Raw genomic sequence first — 11,619 nt, forward strand, 5'->3', positions numbered from 1 at the left:
CATTGACATCCTATCAACTATATATAGCAACCGAGATGGAGTAAGGCCAACTTTAGCCGTTAAAAGGCTTTCTTTTTGTTTTAGAATTATCCAAAAAACTTAAGCATCACATCCTTTCTTAACACCATAAGCTGTCACCCCGAATGTAAGCCCCCCCCCCCCCCCACCGGAAAATAAGCCCGGCCAAAAGTCCTTTTAACAAATGTAAGCCTAGGACTTATTGCAGTGGAACTTCGATATAACGAAGGGCCAAGGGACTGACAAAATATGTTTGCTATAACAAGGTTGCGTTATATCGGGGATTTTTTTTTCACACTTTGCTAAAATTAAAAGAGGTTCGTTAAATCGAGGTATCGCTGTATTAAAAATTTGTGTTGTACTATGTAGCGCGTGCAATGCTACACGTCTTCTTTCAGAAGTTGGTAGATAGAAAAACGTGACCTATTCAACTAAAAACGTGAGCTAAAAGTTGCATAACAACTGTGGTAAAGTTCATCAGCTCTGCTATTGTTTAATGTGCCCTGGTTGGACGACCAAGGTTGTTTTGATTCATTTCAAAATAACAAACCACATGCGACGCTCCGGTTATAACTGTTAGTGTTTCTTCCTGTACCATTACTCATATTGTTGACTGCCAGCTATTTTCCGGGTATTTTTTTGAGGTTTGACGAATAGGAAGAGCTCAAATATTCCAGAAAATTAGCACAGATTATTCTTCTTACGTAATTTGAACACCTTAGAAACAGCGCTATCACAGTGAGAGTCCCAAGGCTAGATTTGATAAAATTTGTTTTGTCTCTCCAGATGAAGATAAGGGCGTCCGATAACTTTCAAAACAACAAGAACAATCAACTATTTGAAAAGCTTCGCAATGAATTTCTGTTTTTTTTTTTGCCGAAATAAGAAGAGCTAATTAAACTTGCTGTATGAAAATTAAGATTGTTGGAGCGTTTTTTTTTTTTCATTCGCGGAATTTAAAGTATGGTGAGCTGTCGATATTATATCTTCAACCTTTTGGTAAACAAAAAAAAAAAACAAGGCAAAAGCAGAATCGTCAGCTGAAACGGTTTCTTTTGTTTAATTTTTGGCCTATTCTTCACATTTCTAAACAGTTTTGAAGTTGATCTAATTCGACCTGGATAGAGGACATGAAAACCAGTTAGAGCTGATGTGGCTTCCTCTCTAGCAATTTTTATATGAAGCAAGGTTTTCAGTCCCGTGATGAACCTATAACATTCGCCATCAGCGACACTATGTCGTGTTTACAGCAACTAAAATGTTTTTTTTTTATTTTTTTTTTATCAGCGACTAAACTCATTTCTTAGCCTAAGCCTGTAAACACGCAAATATCTCGCTTTTTATTTTGTGGCCCCTAAACTCATAAAAAAGAATAAACCGATGGTGCGAAAATACAGAAGCTTCTCTTTTATAAGCGAGTACATTGTTCAGCTTGCATGCCAAAGTTCTTTTTTTAATGGAGCTTTAACCATAAATTGTGTGAGCCAAAATAAACACCACGAATAAACTCAGGTCATAAGGCATTTCATCTTCAGTTATCGAAACCTTGGTAAACACTTGAGCATAAAAAGTTTCTGTATTTTTTTTTCATTCATTCTTGAATCATACGAATTCCTGACTCCTTTTTGCACGTGTAAATATGTTTACGAGACCAGTAGTCAAGTGCTTTATTGACTGACGACCATCAAAAGGAAAGAAATCTTCAGTACGTGCAATTAAACTAAATGGGGGGGGGGGGGGGGGGTGGGAGGGAAGGGCAATATTAACCTCTATGAGTTTGCGTGCCGCAAGACATTGCCGAATTGTTGGCGTTATGTGTAAGCTTTGCCCACAAAGCTTAACTGTGACGCGGTAAACCCGTTTCTGTTTAATTTAATAATTGTATTCATTTTAGAAAATGGAAATTGCTCGCGACTTATTAATCGGGGGGGCAAGACCGATTCGTGTTTACCCTTTGGTATCCGTGGCGAAAACTAAATGGGTGGTCTATCTTCTGAGGCTTTAGCCACGTCAGCCTGAAACTTTGGCAAAGACATACGTTTGGAAATTTTGTTCAATTTATGTTGATAACGTATGCAAATTGGATCACGTGGCTTTTTGCGGCCAATGATTTCCAGAATTTCTTTGAGTAAAATGGCACCAGTTCAAAACATCAGTCTTGTAACTAGGCAAGTACTTAGGAAAGCAACAATAGAACTGCGCCCAGACTTTGTTAAATATGTTAATAATTTCGAGAATAAACGGTATTTTGTACTGGTACCCAGTACTCCAGAAATAGTCTTTTTATATTTCAGACCGTTATTTTGAATTTTGTCACAAGGTCCGGGCACAAAAGTGATGTACTTAATAGCCTTAAGCCCATAAAGTTTACAGCAGCATACAGAAGCTTATATAAAGTGGTGCAATTTTCTTTAAATGAATTGGAAGCTAAAAATAGCCCTGACGGGTCATGTGATCTAATTTGCAGAAGTCACCCACATAAACTTTGGCAAAATTTGCAAACTTATTACTTTGCCAAAGTTTTACATTGTTATGGCTAAAGGCTTAGAAGATTGACCACCTCTTAGTTTTAGGTGAAATGATGGGAGGCCCATGCCTTAATTTTCTTGAGTGCTACAAAACCGCTACGGGTGACGAATATCGCAATCGGTTTCATTTCAGTTTTGACAGTAAATCATTGCAGGCACACTCGGTTGACTTTTGGGCTAATCGGCAATTAGGCCCTGTTCTTTGCTGCGGCAGGAGGACAGAGAAAAAAGTTTAAGGGTAAAGTACCAATATTCACCTTTGTGAAACTGGAATCGTTGTGAAGAAGTTGAAGCCATTTTTGTAAATAAAAAAGGTAACGTGATTCATGACACGCAATGTTTTGTCGCAAACTACACGGTTTGCTGCTTTCTACAAATAGCCGTGTGATCTGCCGATACAGTTTTTGAGCCGGACTTTAAAACTGTTAGTTTAGCAAGAACTGTGTCGATTTTCATTCCTGCACAGTTGGCCGTCGAAGTCGCCTGTCGCAAAGAGTAGAATGTTTGCACAGTATGTATGTTTTAGAAATATTTAAGATTTGGTTAGTAAGACACTTCTCAAGACCTTAGCAAAACATTGGCAATGTACAGTATTGGTACGAACTTGAATGGACTTTTTGACAAGATCGGTAACAAAACGCTTTTTCATTCACCTGCTTGAAGTACTTATAGACGTAAAATTATTGACTTAATCAAATTATATTCTGCACGAAATATTTATATCCTTTTGTCTCGAAACTTTTGGACATTACCGTACCCAAATTCGCAAGTAGCCAATCAGAAGCGCGATCTACTGTCCTGATATCCTACGATATCAAGTCACTGACCTGATATGCCACCATATCATGGTCACTTTGAAGTAAAGTAGTGTTACTGTACGATGAATTGAAATGAGGTTTTACCAATAAAACAGAAACTAGTATTTTTAATTATCTGGTGTTTACCGGTGGTAAAATGAGAAAAACTTTCCCGCCAAAACTAAACTTGAGCGCGCTCGCCAATTGCGCGATGTTTGCCGACGAGTACTGAAACATTCACACTGAAACAATGGAGTCGGAGTTTCCAAATTTTTTCGCTAAATTTGGATTTTGAAAATTTAGGGAATGAAACTCCAAACAAACGAGTAAAAAAATGTAAGAAGAGGACTTGATAAAAGTGTTGAAGACCAAAAAAGTATCAATACAAGCAGGTCAACACATTTTGTACTACGTGTCTGGCAAGCATGGCTTCAACAGATCGAATAATATCACCGGATTTTTGGCTGAATTTGGGTACGGTAAATACCTAACAGTACCTTTTTGGTACGCTTCGGCGGCATATCAGGCTCGTTTGGTCTCACCATGGGTATTTTGGCTCGACTGCGTCTCGCCAAAATACGAACCATGGCTCGACCTAACTCGCCTGATATGCCGCCGAAGCGTACCAAAAAGGTACGATTAGGTATAAGTACTGCATAAAAGGCAGTTATAGAACTGAATCATTGATAAAGTAAATTTTAAAACTTTATTTTACCATATTTTGACGGGATTCAGGCCGCTTTTCAAAGACTGCCGGTAAAAGGCTGTATCTATCTTGTCTGCGGGCTAGAAATCTCAGCCCGGGCAAACGGGCTGAAAACCTCATGTAATCGCATTTAAATCTCAGCCGGGGCTGAAAGTGAGCTTACGAATGCGCAGTGATGGTTTTCAACGAAAGAAAATGGCTGCCCCGATTAGTTTTTAGTTTTAAAAATGTTCAATTCGGGCCTCAATTCTCCATGTTATCGCAACAAAATTCCAGCCCGACAAACCTGGCTGAAATTCGCCACGGTTTCAAAAACCGGGCTGGAAATCTCTGCCCGGCCTGTAATTCGGCCCGGAATACTTTCTTCGTGTAATCGCAAACTTCTTTTTAAGAAAATTTGTTTTGGAAGCCGAGCTGAAATCTCAGCCCGGCAAACCGGGTTAAAGTTTCAGCCCGGGCTGAAATTCGCCATGTATTTAAATCAGACACTTATTGTTCAACATGAACAAGTGCTGTGCTTTGATATAGTAGCGAGCAGACGTCGGTTCGTTATGAATTGGTCAATATACAAGCTACAGATCAATAAACAGACCCTTTGTACAGTAAAAAAAAAAAAACATTTTGGGAACAGACCGTTGTGAAATTATTTTCTATGCTGATTATAGCGGAGCTCCCGCGAGCGTAGCCCCATTCCTTAGAATTTTTGGTAAACCATCGAGCCGAAAAAATTTGGTTATGACGTCAGCGTACGAGCGAACGTTCGTACAGACTCTCGGGGAGGGAGAGGGGAGTGCCAATGCAATCCGACCAGAGGGGTAACAATTCGCTGTTTTCACCGTTCCCATAATACATCTTGTTTACCCCCCAAAATTTTTGCATAAGCATTGTTTTCAATTTCTCTTGGGATTTACAATGACGTACAATCGTCCCAAGAGAAATTGAAAACAATGCTTATGCAAAAATTTTGGGGGGTAAACAAGATGTATTATGGGATCGTGAAAAAAGCGAATGCATGCCATCCTCTTGTGATGTCAACGGTTTGATATTGGGCATCCATGTTATGGTCAATTGACAGTTAGTCAAAACAAGGTCTCCGCTGACCAGTATCACATGACCATATCGCGGGCTCAGATATAGATCTCATCAAGGATGAATGTTTTTTTTTAAGTGACCGCTGACCAAGAAACATTTTCACCATTGAATCGCGGGCGAAAGTACTTTTCTGTAGTCATTTGCTCTGGAATTCCATGTAGGGGAAAGTGAAATTGGGGAAGTGCGCTGGTTGCTGTCGGCTCGGATTAAAAAAATTAGGGTTTACCTTAGTGTAAGAACCTGTGATATTTTTCTTTTTCTTTGTTTTTGAGCTTTTGTTTTTCTGCTTTATATTGTTTCGAGGTTCTTTGTTGTCTTGGTCGCGCTTTGTTTTACGACACCGGTGAGTTTCACAGGTTCTTACACCGAGGATGAGCCAAAATTTATAAGCTTATTTTGATTTTTAATATGGCCATTCTGGTTTATACCTAAACTTTTGTGAAACGGCAAGGTCAACGGCAAAATTTTGGATATGGTTCAGAGTCAAAAGTCAGGAAACAAACTCACAGCATGCCGATTTACCAAGCGTACGCATGAGTTTACCAAGAGGACTCCGCGATTGAAAAGTACACGATAGTTTATTACAGATAAATTATTTCTGGATGTATTGCTCGTTTATCCCGGGATAGCAGCCAAAGTAAAACGGATTGTGACCGATGGAAATGGACGTTAATCTTCCAAGCTACTACTCCTTTTTTAACAGATTAGAAAAGTTTCTGCTATTTAGATTACCAGCATTCAATATAATACATCATTTTTATACGAAGCTGGGTACTAGCACTCGTTCGTGTAACCGGTATGTCATAACAAGGACGTACAGCCTCATTGAAATTAATTTTGTCTTAAACACAAGTTGTATTCAAAGCAGATGGCATCTACTGAGCATTCCTTACTACTGGTATTTCTTATCCGCGACAAATTTGTTCATCCTGTAATTAAATCACCGAAGTAGGAGGAACACAGCACTTTAAAACGTTGGAAAGAGCAAATTTCCAGTTACACTACAAGAACAAAATTTACATGTGCATTTGCAAATTTGTAAGAATGCGGTCGAGTCCAGACACAATAGGGGACATTGCTAGCTGACAGCCTTAACGAAATATAGTTTTCTCAATGACCTATGTTATTTTTTACTGAGAACTTTGCTTAGTTTTCCTTATTTTAATGAGTGAAAAAGTTTTCTGAAAGTTTTGTATTTATAATCTGATAACAGCCTTTCTGGGAATAAATTGATAATTTTATTCATATTTTTCCAGGGGTAGACAATCGATAAACCGATAATCGATAATAATCCATAGCAATCGATATCAATCTTCGTATTGTTTTATTGTGTGTGATCGCTCCTGCGAACCATCCATGGTGCCAAAAACCAATACTCCTCTAAAACAACGAAACACGTAGGTGTTTTCAACATACTAATAGTACGGATCCTGTTATCTTAAAAGCGGTTTTACCTTAATAAAACGTTGATAAAAGTGGTTATTATGGTGCGAAAGCAAAATTGGCGCCATCTTCGCGGTAGTTTTGATTACATAATTTGATACCTTCGCCTCGCATTTTGGCGGACAAACGGTACAAAAAATACCTTATTTCATAACGGTCAAACCGATCGAAATCGCGAGGTCAAAAGAGGTCAGAGCCGTGATCTAACTTTGACATTCCTTTACTACGTGCATGAGTAGTTTTTGAATAAAGAACCCATGTATACCGAAGACACTCACTTGATTGTTTGAGTCCAGTGATTTTCATTTGCAAGTCAAAACAGACCATTACGTCATAGGGCGGCATTAAATTCGCTATCTGGGAATTTTTGCATCGTGGATTTTTTGCATCATGGATGAGAAAGTTAAAGAACAAAACTGATACAAAATCATGACAAAATGCTAAATAAATGCAAAAATGTACTAATTCTGCAATTTTGCTCAAGAAAACTTTAAAATTTGAAGAATTATGACAAAAGTTGAACTTGGCTAACTGTAGATGCCAAAATGCTAAATAGTAAATGCTTAATCTACATTTAGATACGCAATTGACATATCAAAATAAATTTGTGTGAACAATGGATGAGCTGCTACTGAAATTTTTTATCATCACGGTGTAATAATTAAGCAATAGAGGACTTTTTCCGTGTTTACAGAGCCTCATCTAAACACGAGGGGGGTTGGGAGAATTCGAGACAGTTATGCAAACCCGAGACGCAGTCGAGGGTTTGCATAACTTTCGAGAATTCTCCCAACCACCCGAGTGTTTAGATGAGGCTATGTAAACACGGAAAAAGTCCTTTATTGCTTTTATAAAATATTTTTTCAAAACAATTCGGCAAATGAAGGGGATTTGATTTATTTTCCTCTCAAAACGCGCATTTGACAACACATGAACCAATCAAAATTCGTGTTCGTGTGGCAAGTAGCGCCGTGTCGAAGAAAGCGATTCCACGTAAATCTTGCAGAAAAATACGGAAAGTTTGGCAAAAACTAAAAGAAATGCTAAAAAATACGGCTCTGTAAGGAAAGAACTTCGAGATGAGGAGTTTATTTAAGCTGGAAATGAATGTCACTGTGCTTGATCGCTCTTGAAAGTGAAGTGAACTTGCCTGAATGATTTGGCAGCCCGATAACACGGTTGAAAAGTCTCATCATGCCTTGTGAAGTTTTGCAGGATAATTAGGAATCATAGCACAAGCAGCGGATCTAGCGAGGTCGGTAGCAATGTTATGCATTTATTGTACGGTAAATTGTTAAGATAGCGATCTAAACGAGTCCGGTTTCTTCCGCTGTCGTTTCCTCCGTCTTTGTAATGTGCTTCAAGCGTAGAATAAACGTCAAATTGACATCAAATTCTGCTTTGGGTTTTCTTACAAATATCTCCATTCTTGCATCTTCCCCAAGCCCATTTTGAATGAAAGAAGTTCACGACTATTATTGCCAATGTAACAGTAGAATTTTTACGCTGAGAAGATTTGACGGCAAAAAGACGGCAACCGATCGGCCGTGCAAAGTTTAAATTTAAGATTAGTTTGTAGCATATAGCTTCGTTTGCTTTGACCTATAATTTTTCTCTACTAAAGAATGTCTTATAGGGAATTTTATTGTAGTACTTAAATGCAAAAATGTATTTGAAAAATGTTTACTGCGTATTTTGTTGCATATTCTGTCGTTCGCTTGAGCTCCCTCCACGAGCTCGTCTAGCGCTCACGATCATCGAAGCAGGCAAAGCGCTCTGGTTTTTCTTCCTTTTGCTTTTTTTCCTCGGGCTAACGTAGGAAGAGAAAGCGGGAACACATATCAAAATTTGGCATTGTTTCCCACTTCTTTAATATTTATACTTGACATTACTTTACAAGTCTTTTTGGCAGGTTTATAATGTTTTTAAATTGTGCCGGGAAACACAGAAACCGTGACGTCACAACTGTGTTTACATACTCTCATCTAAACTCACATATCGAGCAATGAGAGCGCGCGTAGTATTTTAATTATTTTATAAAATCCCGTATTAAAGCCGCTGAAAAACTTCGACATTCAAACCTTCGTGCCCGTTGATTTCCCATTATGAAAATGTGAAATCAAGTTTGCATCAACCTGGACTAATAGTATCAGCCACTAAGATGTTTGGAGTCTTTTCAGGCAACCACAGTTCTTTAGAATTGTAAGGCAAAGCGTAAATATCACTGATGCAAGAGAACATTGAAGGAAAAATAGTGAAAGTTGCATATCATTAATCAGCGGCAGTTATGGGTTTTTTTTCCAATCAAGACACAATCCTCATAACAGAGCGGAGTTTTTCTTGAAATGGAAGATCTTCGATTTTTCAAAGGAATGTTTCGATATGTCAGAGAAATCAACGTCCTATTTCTAATATCAATTTCTATATTCTTAATAGCGATTTGTTTTTAATTAGCTGGCCGTTTATACATGCAGCACTCCAAATTATACCTTAAAATAATAATAAGGCACTGACAAATATTAATATCCTTGTTCGTGTAGACTGCCTGCAGTTTTCAAATTTCTCGCCATCTCGCCCCCTGCAGATTTTTTTTCTGAATTTTATGCATAAACAATCCTAATCCTATGATACGCAATCATTATCCTATGATTGCCGCAATTTTTAGTAATTTCTGTTTAATGATTGCTTAAAAGGTGCTCAGAGATCGCACGATTATATAATGTGATCTCACAATAAGTCAGTATTTTTTTATTTAACACAACGATTATTGTTCACTCTTCTTTTGCCACCATCATAATTGCAACCATAATATGAAACCATCTGGGTAAGTTAAATGATCAAAATAACAAACTTAGTTTCTCGGTGTTCGATTTTCATAGGGTTTATCCGTCTTGTGCTTTGTAAATCGACAGAAATTGGTGTTATTTTGCAACAAAAACAAATTAATTGAAAGAAAAACTGTGTGTCACAAAAGCTGTTTAAGGATCTTTAAGAAACCCGAAAGACGCAAATATAATCTTTTGGGATATCAAGGGCTAGAATGGTAGGTTTACACTCGATATGCTCTCAGGAAAAGCAGGAAAAACAGGATTGAAAGCTTTGGAACCCCAACGCCTCGAGAAAAACATCTCGAGTTGCATTATCTATGTTGCTGTGGCTGTCTATAAATGGAATTTACTTTTATTGCGACGATATCAGGTATTTAGTGCCTTTCAATCAAACATTACTCAGAATAGATTGAAATAGAAAAATATTATTGATTGACGATGCCGTGGACCGTATCTTTCAGTAACAGACAAACCGAAGTACTTGCCTCGCAAAAATCTGGTATTTATTGATTTTTTCATGTTCCCGTAAGAGATAGCATTACTTGTGAGTTGTAAATATGAACGAAGTTTTTCTTTTTTCTGATATTGGCTCGGTAATATTTTTCGTCTGGCTACAACCCTGCAGATTAATCTTTAACTTCATTTTGATTTCACAAAATTTTCTAAAAATGTTATTTTTAGGGAAACATTATTTTTTGCAACCGTTAAATGTGCAGACACATTGGAAAGAGGCAATTACCAAGATCTGTCCTCATTGCAAACATTTAATGAGCAGCTGGGTCTTGCAGCTGGGTCATGATGATTCTAACGCGAGTGAGATAAATACGACTGCTCAAAGGTGTAGCCGCTAAAACTGTAGAAAGCTATTTTTATGCAACTTGAGGCATCTTATTACCAAGGAAGTGTTACTAAAATTTGGATTTTAAGCAGCTGGTTCTTGTTTTGGTTCATGTAAATTTTAACATTATTTAGTAAATAAACCCTTTCAGGTGGTTGGTATATTGGAGGATTATGCCCGAGGCTGAAAGATTGTCGAAAAATGAACAGTTGGCCGAGAAGCGAAGCTTCGAGGGCAACTGTGAAATTTTCAGGACAATCTTTCAGCCAAGGGCATTATCCTCCAATATACCAGCAAGCCAGAAAGGGGTTTATTTATTTTATAACCCTCCGATTAATTTCTACAACGCGCTTTATCGCCAGTAAATTTATAAGAAAAAACCTGCGTAATAAACCCGGCGTAACTGTGGTTGAAACAAATGTAAGTTGATTGGTTTACGTGATTTTTTAACTCGGTGATTTCATTTAAAGTTGTTTTGTGCTGCCTACAAAATCGGGAGACGGAAATCAAATCGGACGGGTATATTCGCTGATACCCGACGTCCGATTTTGTACTACGTGCGGCGTAACTGTGGTTGAAACAAAAAATGTAAGTTGATTGGTTTACGTGAATGTTTAACTCTGTGATTTTATTTTAAGTTAGAATTGAGTATAAAGTGACTTCATTCGTTTGTTTTGTGCTGCCTACAAAATCGGGCGACGGATATCAAATCGGACGGGTATATTCGCTGATACCCGTCGTCCGATTTTGTACCACGTGATGCGTTTTGTCCAATGAGCGCGCGCAAAAATTAATGGGTGGATTATAATAAAATATATTCAACTGCTAAAAGGCGTACGTAGTCGCTAAAACTGTTAAATAAGTTATTTTTGTGCAACGTACGGCATCTTATCTCGAAGAAAGTGTCGCCGTGTGGGGAAGATCAGTTGAAAATACTGCCTCAGGCTTGATGAATAATTCAATTCAATTATATAAAATCTGAGATCCTCGCCGTTATGTAACAACTTAGATGCATTAAGCCATAAAAATGTCGGCGCGTTTAATTTATGAGAATCATTTGTCTGAAAAAAAAAAAACCTGTTCGCAATTTGCTTCTATCCGATATTTTTTTTATTGTCTGGCAGTTTTACGGCGCTCACTAATTAAAGTGAAGGGCATTAGTAAGTGACATTGAAGAAAGAGTGCGGTATTTTGTTAGTTGTACAAATAACGTTTAAGACTGTGTTTCAGAAGATACATTTCTTTCTTGTTATTTTTTGGCATCAATTCCGCTCTTAAGGTAAGATTTAAAAATTATGGACTCGTTATTTGTGGAATAGTAAGGCCCATTTTAGGAACAATAGAGTGCGGTATTGTATTAGTTTTGCAT

The sequence above is a fragment of the Oculina patagonica genome, chromosome 14, assembly GCF_052425735.1.
Source record: "Oculina patagonica isolate OP01 chromosome 14, crgOcupat, whole genome shotgun sequence".
Taxonomy (NCBI): domain Eukaryota; kingdom Metazoa; phylum Cnidaria; class Anthozoa; order Scleractinia; family Oculinidae; genus Oculina; species Oculina patagonica.